At 39.1% G+C, this 23,054-nt stretch overlaps 1 long non-coding RNA gene across 1 annotated transcript; it reads left to right on the forward strand.

Annotated features, from left to right (window-relative positions):
* Positions 1-18: 18 nt before the first annotated feature.
* Positions 19-18,794, forward strand: LOC132665385 (uncharacterized). The gene is made up of 4 exons (XR_009604109.3): positions 19-11,643; positions 15,537-15,634; positions 16,651-16,864; positions 17,925-18,794. It is a non-coding gene; the product is annotated as an uncharacterized LOC132665385 (long non-coding RNA).
* The last annotated feature ends 4,260 nt before the right edge of the window (positions 18,795-23,054 follow it).

Below are 23,054 nucleotides of genomic sequence, written 5' to 3' on the forward strand. Positions count from 1 at the left end.
GGTAAGAATTACCTAAAAAAGGTAAGAATTACCTCCTAACAGAGAAAGTTGTCCCAATAAATTACATAGAATAGGATGATTTCTTTTTTCTTCTTTTTAACACTTATGAATATAGTATTGGTATTTGTTTTAAAATGACAGTTCTGCTCTCATGCTGTAGCAGAAAGATAGGCCCCCTGTTCCATGAGTACAATACAATCCTAGTGACAGGTTAAAGTAATGACCTTGAGAAACAGGCCCATCAGTACTCTAGAGCAGGGAGAACTGCCTCATTTATAATATGCAAACAGAATGGTGATTTAGGGGCAAACCCATCAAGAGAGATCTTAGTGTACATTGTTCCAAAAAGGGTTAAATTCTTGGCCTTTAACAGGCTAATGATGTGACTCCCCAAGGAGTTTAATCTAGCATTTCCAAGACTTTTTTGACAAGCAGTGTTGTGGAACAGAAATTTGAAAATCCCACTTTAAAAACTCAAAGTGTTGGCAAAATATAACTCCTCTTTTTAAAGGCAGAGCTAACTGCAAAAGAAAGAATTCACAGGGACCGAAAACCATGAGGTAAATAAACGTGATGTGGTTCTGGGGCTGCCTCAGTGGGTGATGGTGGTGGTGATGGTGGTGGTGGTGGAGGTAGAAATCTGTGCCCTAGGTAACCACAGAGCACGTATTTTACTGGCCACATAGGTATAGATAAAAGGTCTTGACTATAGCAAGGTCAGAAGTTGGAACTGAAATTGCAGAAACTTCCTAGCTACATCCTCAGTGAAACAAAAAAATCTGCTCACTTGCACATGGAAACTACCATAAAGCTTCCTGTCTCAGCCTGGTCAGTGTGTTCAAAACTAGCTTCCCAGAGAAAGCGTGCATAGCCATGGGCCTAACCTTTACATATAGAAGTTTGAATTTACACTAGTTTCATTGTCTCAACAGGCCCCAAACCAAGAAATTATTATTTTTTTTTTACGTTTTTATTTTATTTTTTGAGACAGAGAGAGAGCATGAATGGGGGAGGGTCAGAGAGAGAGGGAGACGCAGAATCTGAAACAGGCTCCAGGCTCTGAGCTGTCAGCAGAGAGCCCGATGCGGGGCTCAAACTCACGGACTGCGAGATCATGACCTGAGCCGAAGTCAAACACCCAACCAACTGAGCCACCCAGGCGCTCCCAAACCAAGAAATTATAATAAAAAGGCTAATGGGGGGAGGGGACATACTAGCAGAAGGAACCACAAAACTAAGTGCTCTTGAAAACACCCTCAACCTGGCATTAAGATTTCCATAGATAAAGCCCCACTTAAGATAAACTCGCAATCAAAATTACAAAGTGTGCAAGGAAACCATTAATCAGCAGAATTAGATTTGCCCTAGTCCTTGAAATAATATCAGATAAAAACTTTAAACTTCTAAAAATGATTAAAAACATAGAAGAAGGAACATAAAACACAAAAGAATAATGTCCTTTTTTTCTTCAGAACAGCATATTTTAGGTTTGCTTGTGCCACATATATCATCAGTATTTCAATCCTTTTCACTACTAGTGTATAGTATCTCATTCTATGTGTTGTTTGCCCATGCAGAGTGTTTCCAGTTTTTGGATGGCCCTTTGAATCTTCTGATTATGAGGCATTCCCAGAACTACTTTATAATAAGCTTTGGTAGAAATACTGGAATGAATGTTAGAAATATATTCCTCAGGATTTTCCAAGATTTGTTCTTATATCACCAGAAAGCAGTGTGCATCACCCTTGCAGGGAACAGATACTTGAGAAAATAGATGCTGGTGCAGGTCTTCCTGGGTTGAATCCCAGGTCCACCATTTGCCTGTGGTATGAACTTGAGCAGGTTACCTAACTTCTCTGTGCCTCATCTTTACAGTGGGGTAGTAAGGGATTTCCACATCTATTAATGAAGTTCTAGACAATTTTAACCAACCCTCCTAATTAAGGCAACTAGAAAACATACTCTAAAATATACATTTATATGTGTATGTTAAAATATTAATATAAATTTTAGACACACACACACACACACACACACACACACACACACACACACACACAGTGCTTGAAGGCATCAGAGTTTACAAGACAGTGAAGGATTACCAGGCCAGGATCTAGGGGAGATGGAAAGGTCAGGAATGCCATGCTGGTGTGTTCTGAGCTGCTTTTCTGGGGGCATTTGGTGTTTCTAGGAGCAGGGATAGAGAGTGTGCCGTGGGGCTGAGTGTTACTTTTGACAACTTTGTCTGGTTGAGGGAACAGGGATTGGCTGAGGATGGGAGGGCCTATGAAGCTCCTTGTTTGGGTTGGGTCTCTTAAAGAACTCACACTAGGAATAAGGATGAACCAGAATTAGGCCCCACAGCTCAGCTACGATCTGCCCAGCAATGGAAAACAGGATGAGGTGACCCTGAAAGCAAGTGCAAATTCTAGGAAGAATGAATTTGGTAGTGATTGAGTTCTTCTTAAGTTAACTGGTGGGTTCTCTTGCCTCTTTTACTTTGCTACAATGTAGGATACCAGGGTCTAAATAAATCCTGAGGCTTATCTAGCCTTGTCTTTGTGGGTCATTGTGTGCAACCCCCCCCCCCATAATCTAGCAATCCAAAATAAACATTGATTTCTTTATATTATTTTCATTATCTGCCTCTTTTTGTCCCCAAGGCAATCCCTTCCCCAAGCCAGCATTACTCCCTCCTTTTATATTTTATATATCCCTGAAAATTTCTCTATGGTATCCCCAAAATATGGTATTAATTGCTGTCTTTCCCCCTTCCATTTTCCTCTTGCCTACTACCTCTCCATTTTTACCCTTTCGGGAGAAAGACCTTTCCTCCACCGATCCTTTCTAATACAGATAACCCATCTTGGCTTACAAGTTTCTTTCACTGCACAATTAGACCACAGAGCTCTAGGAAAGTGGAAAATACCAAAATGACATTGCCAGAAATTTCCTTGATTGGGAGACGAGGTGGGAGGGAGGCCATGAATGCCCATGCCTATGTGCCTATTAAACTTTCCATCTATTGCCCCTAACTTCTCTAGTTTACTCTGGGCAGATCAAAATCCCTGTCAGATATCTGTGACAGGAGGAACTGTCAGGTTCAGCTGCCTCTGCCAAAATTAATCATTGTCCTTTCCCAAACGGAGGCAGAGAATGGGAAAACTCTCTAATGGCCAACATGTCAGATTTAGTATTTAATCCCTCCTCTCTGCCCCCGAGAATCTCCCCTCCTCTCCTCCAGTTCCCATTCCTCTTATAATGAAAGATTATTCATCTAATAGACACCTTGAGATAGAGGCTGCCACGAGAAGTTCCTCTTCTCCACAACAGAAGCAAATATTGACTATGTCCAGTACTCTACGTTTGGCCAGCCCAAAAGGCCGAGAGTGATCCCTACTTACATGGACTTACCCATGCTGAGTTCTTTCAAATCTCCTTTCGTCATAGGATACCTACCTGCACTGGAGCAATTTGGTGCCCAATCTGCAAGAAGATCTGTCTCTCATGGTCCCTGATTGGGCTTTGGATCCTATTTATGATCACCTGGGAAAAATTCAATAGGATGGAGTATCCTTGCTATAACTTCTAGTTTCCTAAATCTGCTCAATGCCTCTGGTGCCAGCCCTGTTAGATGATCCTGAAGGTCATTAAAATTCATTCTTTATTCTCCTCAAACTGAGGTCTGCTTCACCAGTAGTGAGAATTCGTGAGGCTGTCTCTTTGGGATTAAAACCCAGCAAACCATGGCTCGCTCACCTAGTTGCTCCAGCCAGTAGATTTGCCAAGCTTCATTCCATCCCTCCTGGCAGACAGTCTGCTTTAGGAATTCTTCCAGCCACTTACTTCTTATGGGCACATCCTCTCAAAACCATTCATAACATTAATGGCAGCTGTTTTAGCTTTGACTTCATAAATCACCCTGGTGTAGGATGTTAGATGCTAGCATCTCTTTTTTGTGTGTGTCTGTGCATCTTTGTATCATTTTGGTGGATGATCAAATCACAACTTATAGCTTTTTATTTGGCCCTTTCTTAGCATGGTATTTCCCATAAATGTCTCCAGTTTCTGGGAGCTATTGTTCTGTTCTAATGGTTCCAAACCCTGCTTGAAGTTGACTTCCACAGCAGTAGCCAGATCCTTCTGGAATGAATCTATTCACCACCAGTGGAGCAGGGCAGCTTTTGACTGCTCCAAGCAGGATTGAAATAGGCCTTCTTTCTCTGTTGACAAAGGAATATAATTTCTTAAGAAGTTAGATAGCCATTGAAGCTGTCTTAAAGCTAATGTCCAGTTCATAATTTGACAAGGGAAGTTTTCTTTTTTAAAGACAATGTCGATTTAATTCATTATATGTGCTTCATAAATCTGATTTCCAAGTTGGAGCTATTTTTCCTTCTTCCCCTCCCAATTGGAGTTCTCATTTCGGCAAAGCATGAACCACATTGCTCTGGCTCTCTCGAGTTATTTCGAAAGCCACTCTCCAGTTCCCACTTCTTTATTTCATTGTTCCAAGAGTCTGGCCTTCATACCAAAATGCACCATTGACTCAGGTGATCATTTAAATCAAGGTGCACTTGGATCACAAAATCCAAAGACTTGGAAATTCACTCCCAAAATGTAACCTGTCTACATTTAGTGACTCTAAATGGTTCAGTTTTCTAGCCAACACAACTCAGCCCAGAAGCTGGAAACATGAATAATCCTATCTCTGGAAAAATACTAAGGAGAGTCCAGTTCATTATCCATAATAGCATTTTTAAAAAGCCCATCCCATCTCTTTGTTTTGACTATCCTTTAATTCCCACCCCTCTGCTCATTCTTCATTCTCTGCCCTACAAACTTTTCCCTGGACCCTTTTTATATAAGCTCTCATTTTTTTCCCCCTGTTTCCCTTTTCCTTCCATGTGTCCTTTTTTTTTTTTTCTTATTTTCACAAATCTCATTTTTTTCTGCTCCAAATCTTTTTATCTTCTATTTTCCTTTGGCCCCTCTCTTCACCTGGGTGCTTTGAATTTGTATAATAAGGTTTAGGGGGAAGGAGGAAGGCAAAGGAAGAAATAGGATATAGCTAAGCTGTTCCTCACTGGGCAGTGGTGGTTATCAAATACTCATAAATTAATATGTTGTCTCTATCACATTACAATGAAATAATAAATTATAGCTGATATAATTTGTTGCCTCTATGGACCATATTCTTACCCACCACCTCCCCCCACCCTGCTCCCCCTTTTTGCTCTCTGGGTTTGACACTTTGAGTCTTTTTCTAAAACTAGAAATAAAACAATTGTTCTTTCTTTCTTCTGCAACATTTACTTACAGCAATTTTCACATTTGAGTGAAAGATGTTCTAACGAGTTCCCAAGTTAGCAGAATTAATTCAGTTCAGTTCTTTTCATTTGCTCAGGGTAAATTGGGGTGTAGAAAAAGAAAACTCAAATTTGCTGCTCCAACACAGGAAGAATTTTGCCTCTACCTCTCTGCTTCTCTCCCTGTTTCTGTCTTAAGCTCCCAGCAAAGAATGTGCAACTGCTAATGTTTGTGTGTTTGTTTTCTGTATGCAATTTAATTTTATATGTAAAAACCTCTCCAGAGGGCTACATTCTTCACAGCATGACACCACTGTCAACTCGGGGAAACAGGCTCTCCATCAAAGGAAGCATCATTAATTAGTTTTCTTTCAGAAAAATAATGCCAACAGGAAATTAGAATTTATTGTAAAAGTTTGCAAAAAGTTCTCTAGTTTAGGTAAAATTCAACAGTCTTCTATTATTGACCTAGCTCGGCGAGCACAGAAAGATGGGGATTTCTCATAAAAACTTCTAAACCACACATCACAGCCTATATGAAAAAAAAAGAAAACAATTAGACTGAGCGACTGGATATGTTTCCATTTACAGTAACAGCCATGAGATACTAATGAACCCTTCTCAAATCTGATTCCTGAACCAACTCAGTATTCCCAATACACACTTAACTAGAAGATTTTGAGATACTTTTCCTATGTGTGTGATAATTTCAAAATCCTCAAAATCATTCTTATAATTTACCTTTAGATTTGAAAACATTAAAAGTTAGTACTTTGAGATTTTCTGTTATAAAGCCTAATTGGAAGTTATTATTTCACAGTTTTCCTGGAAGTTTAATACCTAGTACAGCAGATACTGTTTTTGAAATACGTTTTGTGAGAATTCTGAGTGTAACTCGAGAGGTTTTAATTAAATGGTTGTACCTCCCATGTGTTCTATAGAATTGCTTCATTAACCAAGTCTCTATTAAATATACCTATATCAGTTTTGTACTGCTGCTGTATGTAACAAATTACTAAAAATTTAGTGGCTTAAAACAACATAAGTTTATTGTCTTACAGTTCTGGAAGTCAGAAGTTCAAAATGGGTCTCAAGGGGCTAAAATCAAGGTGTCAGTGGGGATGATTTTTTCTGGAGGCTCCTGGAAAGAAGCCATTTCCCTCACTCTTCCAGCTTCCAGAAGCCACCGGCATTCTTTGGTTTCTGGCCACATCATTCCAATCTCTGCTTTTGTCATCACATCACCACCTTCTTCTCTATTGGCCTTATGACCTCTCTCTTGTAAAAACTCATGATTACATATAGGCCCACACAGATCGTCTAGAATAACCTTCCAATTTTAATGTCCTTAATTTAAACACATCTGTAAAATCCCTTTGCCATGGTAACATATTCACAGGTTCCAGGGACAAGGATGTGAACATCTTGCAGGGGATGAGAGGAGTCATTCAGCCTACCATAGCATCTTATATGGCACACTCCATTCAGGACACTGGAGATGCAACTGTGGAATAGAGAGATGGGCATATGACTTCAAGGAGTTTACATTCTAGTGGGGACACCAATACTAATAAATAGACAAATGGGAAATGACTTAAATTTCAGATTCTCCTAAGTGCTATGAAGAAAATAAAGCAGGATAAGGGGTGGGGTTAAGGAAGGAGAATGCAATTTTAAATAGTGTTCAAGGAAGTCCATTCTGAAAAGGCAACATTTAAATAATTTCTTGAATAAGAGAAGGAGCCAACTCTAGAAAAATCTAGAAGATAACTGTTTCTTGGAAAATAAGAGCAATCACAAAGGCTCTGGAACTAGAATATATCTTCAAGTAAAAGTAAACAGAGGGTGAATGGTTGTTGATGAAGCATTCAGTGTGTGTGTGGCGGGAGGCGGCAAATCCTGTAACACGTTGAAGGCCACTTGGCAACAAGTATGGATCTTATTCCAAATGTGATGAAAAGTCATTGTAAGGTTGAAAGCAGAGGAGTGACATGATTTGACTTGTTTTCAAGTTCATCTTCAGGTCATCAGCTCCAGTGAGAGAAAATGGTAGCCTAGACCATAGTGATTGAAACACAAGTTTTGATTAGTGATGGGAATTGGGATATAATTTAATAAGAAGCCACTAGGACTTTGCCACTAGATTGGATGTGGAAGGTGAAAGGGAAAGAGAAGAATTAATAATGTTTCCTAGGTTTTTGGCCTGAGCACCTGAGTGAATGATTCATGAAAGATGGAATTATTGGATTAAGCTACAATTATGGACTGAATGTTAGTGTCCCCCGCTTCAAACTCATATGCTGAAGCCCTAGCCCCTAATGTGAATGTATTTGGAGATAGGTCTTGTAAGGAAGTTATAAGGTTAGGTTAATTCATAAGGGCTGGGTCCTAATATGATAGAGCCAGTGTCCTTAGAAGAAGAGGAAAATATACCAGAGTGCTCCCACTTTCCTCTCTCTGCCATGTGAGGACACAGTAAAGAGTCAGCTATTTGCAGGCCAGGAAAGCTCTCCCTGGAACCAAAGCAGCTAGCACCTTGATCTTGAAATCCCTAGCTTCCACAATTATGAGAAAATAAATTTCTGCTGTTTAAGCCACCAATCTGTGATATTTTTGTATAACACCCCAAGCTAACTAAGACTCCTCCCAATCATTAACAGTGAAGACAATTCCATCTCTTAATCCCAGAGTGCTTCCTACTGGCTTATATGTTAGCGGCAAATCTAAAGATATGAAGTGAATGCCTCTTACATTCATGAACTTGTAGAAAAATTCAGAGACCTTATTTTAGTAATTGCTTATGCTTTAATGTGTTGATCAACTGTTTGCATTATCAGTAAGGCTTCTGGTCAACAGTAGGATATTAGTTGTCAAGTTTTTAGGGAGTCAAATGTTATCCTCAGATTTTCAACTGTGCAGAGGGTTCAGCTCCTCTAACGCCGTTGTTGCTCAATGGTCAACTGTATTGTCATTTTATAAGACTTCTTGAAGTAGATCAATAGTGAAGGAGTGGCTCATTTTAGGAAAGCTGATACCCAAAAATGTATACAGACAAACACCTTAATGGGAGAATGCTCATTCAAAATTACTTACTACTCATTTTCTTGAAGTAGTAATTCATAGTGGTGCATTTGACCAAGGGTCTGATTTCTAAAATTTCAGACCAAGCTCAATATTTCTGAAGAGCAATATTTCATCAACATACAGGCATCCTCCACCTTGCACCCTTCTAGAAATCCACCTTTTTGGAAGTCTGCTTTAAGCCACTTGGCTTTTACAAAAGACCTACATTAATACCTGTTTTCTCTAACAAAAAGAAATTCGAAGAGGATTGTTGGTTTTACCAAAAAAAATGTGAAAATGTGAAAAAAGCAAATAGCTTCTAGTGTTTGTTTTGCAGCAAGCCCTTACGGAGGCAGAGCACTCTCCAAGCACTGAGTGGCCCCACCAAACTCCTTCCATGGACCTACACTCAGCATCTCAGCATCAAGCCTTTATAGCTTTGAACCGTGTCTGTGAGCATCTGTGTTTGATTGATTTTGTGCATCCCTCAGCCAAGTATGTCCTAAGGTCTCAGAAAAGCTCAAGAGAAGCTATTTTTTGGTTCTGAAAACAGTAAAAAATTCTTGCATATAAAATGGTAATTGCTTCTTTGCTTTATGCCATTTTGGCTTTCAAAGTGTTCATAGGAACACTCTACTTTTGGATAGTGGAGGAAACCTGTACCCCTGAAAATGCACCTTCAAACAGTATAGTGGAGTTAAACAGGTGTTAGATATTTGGTCTCTCTTTGCCAAAGAAATTTTGTTCAGGGGCAGAAGATGAATTGCCAAAAAGTTGCAATTTTTTTAAAATTTTTTTTAACGTTTATTTATTTTTGAGACAGAGAGGGACAGAGCATGAACAGGGGAGGGGCCAAGAGAGAGGGAGACACAGAATCCGAAACAGGCTCCAAGCTGTCAGCCCAGAGCCCGACGCGGGGCTCGAACTCACGAACTGTGAGATCATGACCTGAGCTGAAGTCGGACGCTTAACCCACTGAGCCACCCAGGTGCCCCCCCCTTTTTTTTTTAACGTTTATTTATTTTTGAGACAGAAAAGTTGCAATTTGAACTGAATATAACTGCATATGTGATGACTTAGAGGAATTTTTGTTAGATTTTTATGTAAGATAATGGTATTGTGGCTATGACTTTTTAAAAAGAAACTTTATCTTTTAAAGATAGACGAAATGGTATGATGTCTAGAATTTGCTTCAAAATAATCCCACAGCAAGCTGTGGGGAGAGAATGGAAGAGATAAGATTGGCCATGAATTGGCAACTGTGAAAGTTGGGTAGTGGTTAAGTGGAGAAAATGTCATTATACTGTTCTCTTTGCTCTCAAATCTGTTTGAAATTTTCCACAAGAGAAAGTTAAAAGGTGGCCATCCCATTGTTAATGGCAGTCTGGGTAGGGACTCAGGTCTCAGAGTCTCAGCTCAGTGCTCTGTCCTCATTACCAGCCTTTCCCAAACCTGTGGTATCTTTCCTAAAAAATATATACACATGTTAAAAGACAATTTCACCCGGAGGTAAAATGACTGACATAGAGATATAAAAATGAGTATATGTTAAAGATTTTATTTAACTCATAATCAGTGAAAGAACCAGACAGAAAATGTTGACACATTTCTAGATCAGGAGCAGTAAGACAAACGTGCAAATGGAAGCAATACTGATGTTTCTATAAGACAGGAAGGGAAGTCTGTTGAATGTCTACAGCATGGGACTAAATCTGTTTGTTTCTAGACGAGAGTGATATTGCATTTCCATCAGATGTCTATGACTTACAGAGTCATACAATAGCTCAAAGACAATGAGGGACTAAAATCAGATAACCTGGAAGGTTGTCATCTAAACACTTATAATTTTCAATGAAACACATGTTTGTTCCTCTGTGTATTTCTGTCAGGGGTTATCTATTAGGGATAAACAGAACCCACTTTGGGAAATGACTTTAGAAGCTGCTGCCTTTCTGTGTGTCAATCACAGAAAATGGGAAAAGACACACACAAGATAGATTGTGTCTCATTAGTTGAATTTGAATTCCAGGTACTGCCCATTTTATACGTATCCAAACATTTTGAAAACTTAGGTATAATCTATGGGCAGGAATTATTTAACATTATCAGATATTGATTTTTGGAGCGGTAGGGAGTGACTCCAGATTGGAAAAAATAATAAAAATACATTTCATTTCTATTGAGAAACATTGGCCAAAAATAAATAACCTGCCTATATGACCGTAATTTTAAATCTGCTGTTTTATATTTCCTGTGCTTTTTGAACTTGAGAATTGTTTCCTGCACATTGAACATGATGCCATCTCCTTTCTGGAAAATGTTGATTGTCTGTCAATACTGAAATCTCATTAACAGACACTTTCCTGCTACTGAAAGCTGAAAAGGCAGAATAATGTGTATGATCCATATCCACATGACTTCTCGGAAATCCCATTAAGATAAAGAGCTGAGAATTATGGAGCTGGCCTGGTTCCCACTGTTGTCTCACTGAACTGTAGGGATGGGTGTGGATAGTAAGAGGAGAAAAAGGTAGACACAGGTCTGCTGAGGACTTGTGAGAAAATACCACAGGCTAATTTATCATCATTGTCTTCAGAAGTGACATAAGTGCTCACTGGGGACAACTTTGAAAGCCACTTCATAGAGAAAATATGAGATGGATTTTTCCAATTGTCATTCTGTTGTAAATTCACCATATTCTTTTCAACAATCCCTACCTCTTTTATTTTTAAAGTTTTTTTTAATGTTTTTTGAGGAGAAGGAGAGGCAGAGAGAGAGGGAGTCAGAGAATCCCAAGCAGGCTCCACAGTCAGTGTGGAGCCCCAATGCAGGGCTTGATGTCAAACCCTGGGGTCATGACTTGAGCCAAATCAAGAGTCATACATTTAACCAACTGAGCCACCCAGGTGCCCCAACAATTCTTACCTTTTTTGTGATGTTTCTCTCAAATAAAGAGTAAAAATAGGATTCTTAACTACATATATATTTAACTTTCAAGAGATAGTCCTTCTGTCAGTAAAGCATGGCTCAGGAAAAAGAAAGAGAGAGCTGTAAGGTTTCATTATAATATTATCTCGTTCTAGCTCAGGAAGAAGGTCAGCCATAAAAAAACCCCTGTGATTTGTCTTTTTGCTCAAGGGACTGAACACCTTGGACACCTGAGAAATTGCTTTTACTTACTATGATGAGCTGACTGGTAGATTTCACTCAGGTGCTGCAAAGAAGTTGAAAGTGGCCTTTGTTTTCCTGATTATGAGGCTGTTGGCATGAGGTAAGTTTCCAATAACCCAGAGAACCTTGGGAGCATCTGTTATTTATTGTTGAGGAGAGAGTTGAGATAGTAAAGGTCTCCTTCAACAGATTGAAAGAATCTCTGAGCTTGAGAACTGCTAGAAGGGTTCATTAAAAAACAAGAGCCATTACTCAGGACACAATACCATTAGCACTACCTTGCCTCAGTTATCAGGGTTAATGGGGGTGCTGGGGTTCAGGGTTAGAATATATGTCTTTTATCTATCTTCCTGTACAGAACAAAACATTTCTTCTGTTGGGATTTCTAAAAGCTGAGTGCCCTGGCTTGCTGGTTGTTTAGATATTTTATCTGTTTCCATCCTAAGAAGAGGCCCTCCAGATTTGGGTCACAAAGCTTTTAAAAAGTAGTTTAAAAGAGCACTAGAGAGGAATCAATAATTCTACTCTTGTGGCATCAGAAGCTACAGTTGGGCACTATGATGTTCTCATAGTTTCTGAATTCCCTCATTGATAGTATTTGATTATATTGGAAAATTTCAGTTGATAAGGTCTAAAACAGAATCCTCTAACCCAGATTTTTCTATTAATGTTGAGGGTCAAAATCACAACACACACACACACACACACACACACACACACACACACACACACATGCACACATAATTTTGCCCCTCCTAACAAATTTGTAGAAAAGAAAATAACAACAACCAACATTTTATTGAGTGTTTCTGGGATTACTCTCAGTAAAACTAATTGCAATGACTTCTAATATCTCGAGTTCTGTAGATTATGTATTAAGTTACTTTTAGGGGCACCTGGGTGGCTCAGTTGGTTGAGCATCCGACTTTGGCTCAGGTCATGATCTCGTTGTTCATGAGTTCAAGCCCTGCGTTGGGCTCTGTGCTGACAGCTCAGAGGCTGGAGCCTGCTTCAAATTCTGTGTGTGTCTCTTTCTCTGCTCCTCCCCCGCTCATGCTCTGTCTCTCTCTCTCCTTCAAAAATAAAAAAAAAAAATTAAATAAATTTTTTTAAAGTTACTTTTAATTCTCAGTTAACTATAAACTATAGCTAATCTTGCATGTATATAAGGTAAAGTACAATTTCATATATTTGTATATATACAAAATATTGTGTATATATAATTATAAATAAATAAATAAATATATATATATATATATATATATATATATAGTATATGTGTGTATATATTTGCATATATACAAGTTATACATCTTATTTGTACCTTATTGCATCCTTTCCTGGGCATTCTGATGAACTGAGGTCCGGTCAGTAAAGAGCTGTGTTTTGATTCTAACAAAAGATACTCTGTGTATAAAGAACTTAACTAAGATAAAGAGTTATGTTCTCTTGTGTGAAGGAAATCGGGAGGCAGGTGGTTTGGAGTTGGTATGGTGGCTGTGTGGGCCTCAGGACCCAGGCTCCTGGTGTCTTTCCATCCTGCTACCTTCAGCTCTGGTCTTCATCCTTGGGTCACCTCATTGTCTCAAGATGACTGTTGGAGCATTCCAAGCAGAAAGAGGAGAAAAGGCGGGACCCAGCAGCTGAGTTATCCTCCATAGAGGAGTATTTAAAAGGGAGGGCCATGGGGAAGGTGAAAGTCAGTAGGTTTTTCTTTTAACACATAAAGCACATACCAGTTGGGCAACATAGTGTATTGATATGAAATTTAACCATTGTTTCTGTTTCCTAGGACCTGACCATGTAAATCTTGATAAGAAAGACACAAACACTTGAAAGTTCCCTGTGGCACCTATATTTAACATTTATTTAAAAAATACTTCTTGATGATATACTAATACTGGACTTACACAGTGGAGGATGTTGCTGAACCACTCTACACAAAAATTGTGTGGTACCTCTGGTTTTGCATGACTGAGAAAAGGAGGTCTCATTTATTTTGTCCATCCTCCTTCACACTTGGACCCAGTATTTCTAGAGAAGTGACCGCCACAAAGAAATTGCCTTTCATAAGTAATAATGTTTTCCAATTTTGCCTAGCCTAAGACTTGTAAAACTTTTGATAAAGTTTATCATAATATATTAAAATAATATAATATTAGGCATGCTAGTATAGCACATGATATATATATAAAACGTATCAGGTAACCAATATAATATTATGTTAAGCAAATATATTTACAGTGAAAAGCAAAGATACTATACTATTGTAGCTTATAAAAACAGGTAAATGCAGGACTTCCATTAGAGTTTGAAAAGCAGAGAATTAATTCTCACATAACTTAACCTATGTTGACCTGAAACCTCACACTGAACTGTTCATTTCCACTGGCCCCAAAGCAGGTAAAAGAAACGCCATTCCTGCCAAGCTATTCCCTCACTGGTAATGTTATTTAAACGTTCTTTCTTTCTATGTTATCCTTTGTGGATGGGCGACTACCTTGCCACAAGGGATACTGTGACAGTAGTGAGTTGAATATCATATTGAGTCGAAGTACCAAAACATAAAAAAGCATTTTATAACTCTTTGTAAAAAATGGACCATCATTATTTTTTTTAAAAAATCTATTACCCTTACCACTATCAACAAAACCAAGGAGGAAGGATGAAAATTCATTCAGTCTGCTCTTTCCTCCAAGTCCATTTGCTTTTAATAAATTTGCATGGTTCCCACACACATTTCTCATAAAAATATTCTCTTATTTTAGCAATTTCCAAGAGATTTTGGCCCCAACAATTTTCCAGTTTTCAAATATACTAACAGGAGTTTTTCATTTGACATGTACATGAATATGTGACTAGGCCTTTGGTGATTGGGAATGATTTATAAGAAGCATGCTTAATTAATATTCATCTGTAACATCCTAGGAGTCATAGAGTTGAATATGTGCAGCAAGATGGCATGCATCTCTGTCTCCCCCTTTAAGGTGCCTACACATGAGAATCTATGCCAGGATGCACGTCCGAGTGCAGCAATTGCCTCTCAACATCAGCTTTTAGGTAGAGTTTTCTTTCCTGGCTAGTTTCCAATGATCTCCTTGAAGAAATTACATCTTGTTTTCAATATCCAGGGCTTTTCCTCTTAGAATGAGACTACAGCTTAAGCAAAACTGCACTGATGAAGGTCATTTCAGTTCTGATTCTTAATCTCTAAAATCAAAGAGTGTGAGAGGCACCTGGGTGGTGCAGTTGGTTAAGCCGCCAACTCTTGATCTCAGCTCAGGTCATGATCTCACAGTTTGTGAGATAAAGCCCCACATACAGCTCTGTGCTGATGGTGGGGAACCTGCTTGGGATTCTGTCTCTCCTTCTCTCTGTGTCCCTCCCCCACTTGTGTGCTTTCTCTCTCTCTCTCTCTCTCTCTCTCTCTCTCTCTCTCTCTCTCTCTCCTTCTCTATGTCTTTCAAAAAGTAAAAATAAACATTAAAAAAATTAAAAAATAAAATAAAATCAGAGACCATAACATCTCATTATTAGCCAGTTGGCTCTCCCTCACTGGCCGCACATGCAGCTGTGTTTTAAGAACATTTTAAGAACAGTGCTCTCTGGAGATTGCCGTCTTACCTTTTCTCCACACTGCTTACCGAAAACATAATTTCTAACACTTACTATCTATCTTGTTTCATCATTAACCTTGGGAATATCTTTATAGCTACATAGGAAAAATTGTGGCATAAAGTTAGTTTTTGGTTAATCAAAAGAACAAGTTCTAGATTCTAGTGGTTATATACATAGTATGACATATTCTGCCTTATAGAATATTATTAAGTGAGTGGGGAAAGATGAGATATTTAGTAAGTGACAGTGAGACTATTGGGTAGTTATTTGAAAAATAAATTCATATATATATGTATGTATATATCAGTGAGATTGGGATGCAGTAAGTGACCAAAAACAACAAAGGTATAATTTGTGATCACATTATGTTCCCAGTATGTGCGGCCTGGGACTCTTCACTGCCTTCAGTCCATGAGCCAGGTTGACCAGGCAACCACCGTTAGAACATAGCTGGCTGCTGTGACAAGGAAGAGGTAAGAAGGGTCTTACTGGTGATTCAGTGTTCCAACCCCAAATTGAAAATCATCACTTCCATGAACAATTCATTGACTGGAACCAATTGCATGGCCCAGAACTAGCAGGGCCTCATCCACAATGGAATCAAAACATGCACTATCATCATGTGCCTTGAAGGCAGGAACTGGATATATTTGTTAAATCAGATATTTGGGCCACTGTGCCTCCTTCAAGTAAAATGAACTCATTTCCTCCCCATTAAAGAGGAACAGAAAATATCACTTAATAATGGCATTCAGCTCAGAGTCCAGGCTCTCCAACCTGTGATGGGTGGGAGTTCTGACATCAGAGTTGAGGTGTAGGAATCTGCACTGGGTTGGAATGTGGCTTCTCTTTATCTGGAGACTTATGACCTAAAAAAAAAATGTTTCCTAACTTCTATAGAAGAATTCTTCAATTGTGGACCAGCATGATCAAATATTTGAAATGTAAATTCTCAGACCCCACCCCAGACCTGCTAAATCAGAAATGCTAGAGGTGAGCCTAGTTGCTTATGCTTAATCCCCAGGTGATCCTGATAAAAGGTTGCTAAGCACTGTCCTATATGGTGCACAGCTATAAAACAGGAATAGAATAACCACAATAAAGGCGAAAGAATGAGAGACTTCAGTGGGCATTTGTCTATGGCAATTCTGAAGTCCTCTCTTGCTTTTTAATAAAACACATTTTGGTTCTTAAGATTCACAATTAAAACACACATATAATTTCAATTATTTGGACAATTTTAGAAGTCAAAATGTATATTTATGTCCCCCAAATGCAACTGAACATTTTAAACAAAATTATGTGGGTAAAAGTCTTGCATTACATTCTGATTACAATTTGTAAAAGGGCAGAAACACATGCAGATGTTTTGAAAAGTGTGCTGAGGGTCTTCAGGGATGTGACCTTGTTAGCGAGTACAAAGTAATTATATGTTAACCACGTTTTAAATTGATCATTAGAAAATGATGTGTCTTTTGTTTTGAGACAGAGAGAGAGTGCGCACGCGCAAACACAAGTGGAGAAGGAGCAGAGAAAGAGGGAGAGGGAGACAATCCCAAGCAGGCTGTATGCTGTCAGTGTGGACCCCTACATGGGGGGCTCGAACCAACGAACAGGGAGATCATGACCTGAGCCAAAAGCAAGAGTGGGACGCTTAACCGACTGAGCCACCCAGGCACCACCATCAGGAAATGATGTTTTAAGTAAGCATTTTATATCCTGACATGTAGTTTAGACTTTCACGTAGATGTTCTACTTTATTTTGTCTCTGTTTTTAGGACATTGGTTGAGGATTGAATGTTGGCATTTAATGTATTATATTTTTCCCCATTTATATAATGAAGTAGGTTTCCAATTTTTATTTTCATGTAGAATTTCTGATTTTCAAGAATGGATTCCTAAATAGTTAAGGGGAAGTATTTCTTTACTTTCTTCCCCTGTGCTGTTCTGTCTCTCTTTTGACCTCACTGGGAATATGTTGGTTTTAAAATGTGACTACCAGTTCTTAGACACACAATTCATTAAGAGTCGGGGTTTCTGTCTCCTTCCCTTTGATCTGGGTGGACTTGAGACTGCTTTGACCAAAAGACGACTTCTGATGCCAGCTGATAAAAAGCCATGTAGCTTATGCATTGTTTGCTAGAACATTCACTCTTGGAGTGCTAAGCCATTGTCATGTAAGAAGTTCAAGCACCCTAGGCTATCATCATGTTGAGGAAGTTCTAGCAACCTGAAGAAGCTTCATGTAGTAGATGTTCTAGATGACAGTCTCAGCTGATCCTAGCCTTTGAAACATCCCAGCCACGGTGCTAGATATGTGAGTGATCAGCCTTTTGAAGATTCTAGCCTCTATCCATTCATGTCATACCATCTGAGGCCCCACATCACAGAACAGAGTAAAGCCATCCTTGCTTGCTTTGTCCAAATTCCTTACACTCAGAATACATGAGCATAACAAAATGGATCTTGCTTTATGTCATAATTTGGAATAGTTTTTCATGCAGCATTGGCTATTTGGAACAGTATATCTTGGGTATATTAGCCACATGTTTTTATTCTTTTCCCCAAGCTGTCTTGTTCCTTTAAAAGGATTTATTGAGCATCATATTCTTATTTGGGTCTTGCTTTGAAATGGCATCACTTACTCAGTTGTGTTAACAAGGAGTGTGAGAACTGCGTCCTAGATTTGATCCTTGCACAAAACCAAATTTGAAATGGCCTTTATCACTCTTACATCTTTTAAATTTTATATTTTATTGACAGGGTTTGGGAACCACTAGCCTCTTCAAGCTTTTCAAATCCCAACATCTCTGAGCTCTTTCTTTGAAGAATCTTTTGCGTTTCTCCATTGGAGAACCCAGCCAAGACTTTGTGAGCTGATTTATTTTTCTTGTAATAATTCACCCAACGAAGTCAATAGCAGCCAACTCATGACGTATATTTTTCTTCCCAATTCCTTCCCTTAATGATACATGTTCATTAAGTACATAGTCTATCTCCAAGTTATTGCAAATGACATGAATAATAATGGTTTTGCCACTGCATGACATGCATTTTTACCTTTTTTTCCCCCTCAACAGTTATCCTATCACATATCCCCTAACCAAATACTTAACATTTTTCCTTTTTTTGTTACTCCTTTTCTAATACTATGTTTTAAGTTTGTCAGAGTGTGTTGGATTCTACTGCAACAATAAAAATTCAAAATTTCAGGGTCTTAAAACAACAGAAGTTCATTCTTGCTCACACTACATAGCCATTTTGGTCTGGCTAGAGGTTATGTTCTATGATATTCACATTTGGAAACTCAGTCTGATGAAACAGCCACTATTTGGAATATTAGTAGTTATTGTGGCAGAGGAAAAGGTAGCCCCAGATGGTCTCAGTTGGCAATTAAATTCTCAGTTGACAAACTATACTTCCACCTGTGATTCCCTGGCCAGAACAGATCTTATGGCCCAACTGTACCACAAGCAATTCAGGACATGCAATCCCAAGATGGGCTTAGGAGACAAAGAGACCTATTTGCCAAAGAGTAGTAATGACAGCTTCAGTGCACAAAGATCAGTTCCAAATGGAAGAAAATACAGGAAAATGCTTTTATGACCCTTAGAGAGCTTTCTAAATAAGACAAAAGAGCCCACAACTAATGAAAAATTTGATTACATTATAAAATTTAAATTTTTGTGCAATAAAAGATTCATAATTAAAGAAAAAAAACACAGACTCCAGCTTTTTGAAAATACTGTGCATTAGGTTTACTAAAAAAAGTCTTTCACAAAACACCTACAGATGTGAAAAAAATATTGAAAGCATATTTTACAATGTGTTGCTGAAATGGCAAAAAGGTAACGTATATTCTCAAGACGCCAAATAAGTAAATGAATAAACATATCCAAAAAAACACAAAATAAAAAACTTAAAGCTAAGCAAAAGCCCAACAGACTGGTAAATGACACTGAACCTGAGGGTTGTCCAAAGGACATCTGTGAAACCCTGTCCACTGAGAGTCTGCGTGTGTGGGGTGAGGAGACAAAGCCATGGAGATTCCTGTATGAAGAAAGGAACTAAACAGCCCACCCCCTCAGTGAAGATAGTGGTGATAGGCATGAGTATGGGCGACATCCCTTCCTGCAAGGAGAGACCCAGAGGAAAATGATCTGTTTACACATCCTAGACCTGGGAAATTAGGAAAAACAAAACTGAAATTAATAATTCATGACTATCAGTTAGTAGTCAAGTGAGTTGTCACCCACATTCGTACTGAGTGATCTAAAACATGTCAATACAATTATCCTGCTGAAGATAATTTATAGCCATTTTAAATATAACACATATTTCTAAATGCATTAAAATGTTCATAAAATAGTAAGGAATAAACTGACTAAAAATTGGGTGAGAGCAAGAGCCCAGAGAAGAAAGCATAGAAACTTGTCCCCCAAGGGTATGTGTTGATCCCAGTATTGGATCTCTATTTTAAGGGCCTCATGGACACTGGGAAACAGAGGACAAACCATACTGCTTTAAATGTGGATGGGGCAGGGGAGAAATGCAAGTAAACTCTTCACACCCCTCATCTCCATTTTCAGAACACCTGTAGGTGACTGCTTACAAAGTCAGCCCTACTGCACAGCATGAAAGAGGGAACCTTTCCAGAAGTTTGTAATGATTGCATACCCTTTCATCCCAGCTTAAAGCCAGGACCTCAAAGGGCAACACATTTAGTGGGTGAACCAGAAAAAAAAAATCCACCTAGCTCAAGGCAACTTGCCTGTCTAGGACTTGGCTCTAATTAAACAAGGCGGGAAAAATAAAGACGGATAATAAGAGAAGGAGGAGAAGGAGGAAGAAGAGGAGGAAGAGAAAGAGGAGAGGGAGAATGGGAGGGAGAGGAAGGGGGAGGGGAGGAGGAGGAGAAAGGAGACAATGACAAAGGAAACTAAGTAAAAGGTGACACAGAGAAAGAGAAAAGAGGAAAGGTGTGGAGAGAGAGTAAAGAAGAAAAAGAAAAGGAATGGAGAATATCTAACCACATGCTATCACACAGCTTTGAGGCTGACATTAGCATTTTTCCTGTGTGAAAAAAGTCAAGAGCTTAGTAACAATGTACTTCTATATGTATACTTACAAAGGATCTGTCTCCAAATTTTATAAAGAAATTCTGTCACTCGGTCACAATAACAAATCTAATATAAAAAATTGCCAAAGACACAAGCAAGCATTTCACAAAGTGGGAAAATAAAAGGTCAATAAATGAGCTCATAAAATATTATCATACTCATTAGTAAGCAGGAGAATGCAAAGTACCACCACCATGAAATAACTTTTACCCTTGTGAGAAGCACTCTCTCCAGCTGCCTTGATAGGTTGGCGTCTTGCTGGCATTGGTGCCTAAGACACTGTAAACACAGCCCCTCCTAGTGCCTAGAGAAAGGGGAGAGACTGAGATTCCACCAACCCTACACCTCATTGAAGATGAAAAGCCTCTAAAAGGGATAAAAACAGGAAATAAGATATTTTCCAAGCAATAGTGTAAATGACACCTTAAGGCAAATGAGAGTGAAGACCAAGGTAAGGATATGGAGTTCTCTACCAGTTCAGGCTCGAACTGTCCTTGAGATGAAGACAGAACAGTTCCCCATGGGTCGGAAAGTATCTAAGTGTTGTGGAGATGGCGAGGCATTATTCTGCTGAACATTTTATTGGAGCATTAGGAAGGGCTGGAAGTGAATTAAGATTTCATTGAGTCTAGTATAGTATAAGAAAAAAAATCTCTATTCTTTGGTCACTGTGAAGGAGAGTGCTCAAATCCAGCAGGTGCCATCAAGCTGCAATTTACAGTTCTGATCCCAGACTGGGGGCTGAGGAGGGAGGTGTCATGTGGGCAAGTGCAGCCTGTAGAAGCTTGAACAAGGCCTGAACTTGTTTGGTCACCTTCCACTCTCAGCATCTCACTGCACAGAGGCCTAGAGAGGGGTGCGTGTCTCCAAAAGAATGTGAGGTATTTAAACAATGCAATTATCACAAATTAAGAAAAGCTTTCTAAGCTCCAACTGCTTCTTTCCCCCAAGAGATTAATTAAGCAACATGAGGACTATATTTTAATTTATTCATGAAGATGGTTCTCCAAAATGAGCTGTTGGCCTGCCCTTGTACAGGATGAGAGTAGATTTTTTTCAACCCTAAAAAAAAAAAATCTTCCTTTACTCTCCATCTTGCCAAAGTGGTGGTTATCAAACAATATTATTCCTAAGAATCACTTGGAAGGCTTGTTAAGGAACAATAGCTATAGAATTTCTGATTCAGCAGGACTGGAATGGGGCCTGAGAATTTGCATTTCTTTTTTTATGTTTGTGTATTTATTTATTGAGAGACAGGGAGAGAGAGAGTGCAAGCAGGGGAGGGGCAGAGAGAGAGAGAGGGAGAGAGAGAACGCCAAGTAGGCTCCATACTGTCAGCACAGAGCCAAATGTGGGACTCCATCCCACCAACCATGAGATCATGACCTGAGCCAAAACCGAGAGTCAGAAGCTGACTGAGCTGACTGACTGAGCCATGCAGGCACTCTGAGAATTTGCATTTCTAACAAGTTCCCAGGGGGAGGCTAACACTGTTGGTCCTGCTGGTTCAGGGCTACACTTTGAGAAGGACCGGGCCTTCTCTTCCTTAGTTTCACCAGAACTTGGTCTGCTTAAGGTTCACTCTAGAATATTAAGTTGCCTATTCGCCAAAATTACATTAGTTGCAAGGTGCTTACAGTTTTACTCTTTAATTTATTTATTGTTTAATTTACATCCAAGTTAGTTAGCATACGGTACAACAATGATTTCAGGAGTATATTCCTTAATACCCCTTACCCATTTAGACCATCCTCCCTCCCACAACCCCTCCAGCAACCCTCTGCTTGTTTTCTATGTTTTTTTCAATATATGAAGTTTATTGTCAAATTGGTTTCCATACAACACCCAGTGCTCATCCCAAAAGGTGCCCTCCTCAATACCCATCACCCACCCTCCCCTCCCTCCCACCCCCCATCAACCCTCAGTTTGTTCTCAGTTTTTAACAGTCTCTTATGCTTTGGCTCTCTCCCACTCTAACCTCTTTTTTTTTTTTTCCTTCCCCTCACCCATGGGTTTCTGTTAAGTTTCTCAGGATCCACATAAGAGTGAAAACATATGGTATCTGTCTTTCTCTGTATGGCTTATTTCACTTAGCATCACACTCTCCAGTTCCATCCATGTTGCTACAAAAGGCCATATTTCATACTTTCTCATTGCCACGTAGTACTCCGTTGTGTACATAAACCACAATTTCTTTATCCATTCATCAGTTGATGGACATTTAGGCTCTTTTCATAATTTGGCTATTGTTGAGAGTGCTGCTATAAACATTGGGGTACAAGTGCCCCTATGCATCAGTACTCCTGTATCCCTTGGGTAAATTCCTAGCAGTGCTATTGCTAGGTCATAGGGTAGGTCTATTTTTAATTTTTTGAGGAACCTCCACACTGTTTTCCAGAGTGGCTGCACCAATTTGCATTCCCACCAACAGTGCAAGAGGGTTCCTGTTTCTCCACATCCTCTCCAGCATCTATAGTCTCCTGATTTGTTCATTTTGGCCACTCTGACTGGCGTGAGGTGATACCTGAGTGTGGTTTTGATTTGTATTTCCCTGATGAGGAGCAACATTGAGCATCTTTTCATGTGCCTGTTGGCCATCTGGATGTCTTCTTTAAAGAAGTGTCTATTCATGTTTTCTGCCCATTTCTTCACTGGATTATTTGTTTTTTGGGTGTGGAGTTGGGTGAGCTCTTTATAGATTTTGGATACTAGCCCTTTGTCTGATATGTCATTTGCAAATATCTTTTCCCATTCCATTGGTTGCCTTTTAGTT

Source organism: Panthera onca, chromosome A3 (assembly GCF_046562875.1).
Source record: "Panthera onca isolate mPanOnc1 chromosome A3, mPanOnc1 haplotype 2, whole genome shotgun sequence".
Taxonomy (NCBI): domain Eukaryota; kingdom Metazoa; phylum Chordata; class Mammalia; order Carnivora; family Felidae; genus Panthera; species Panthera onca.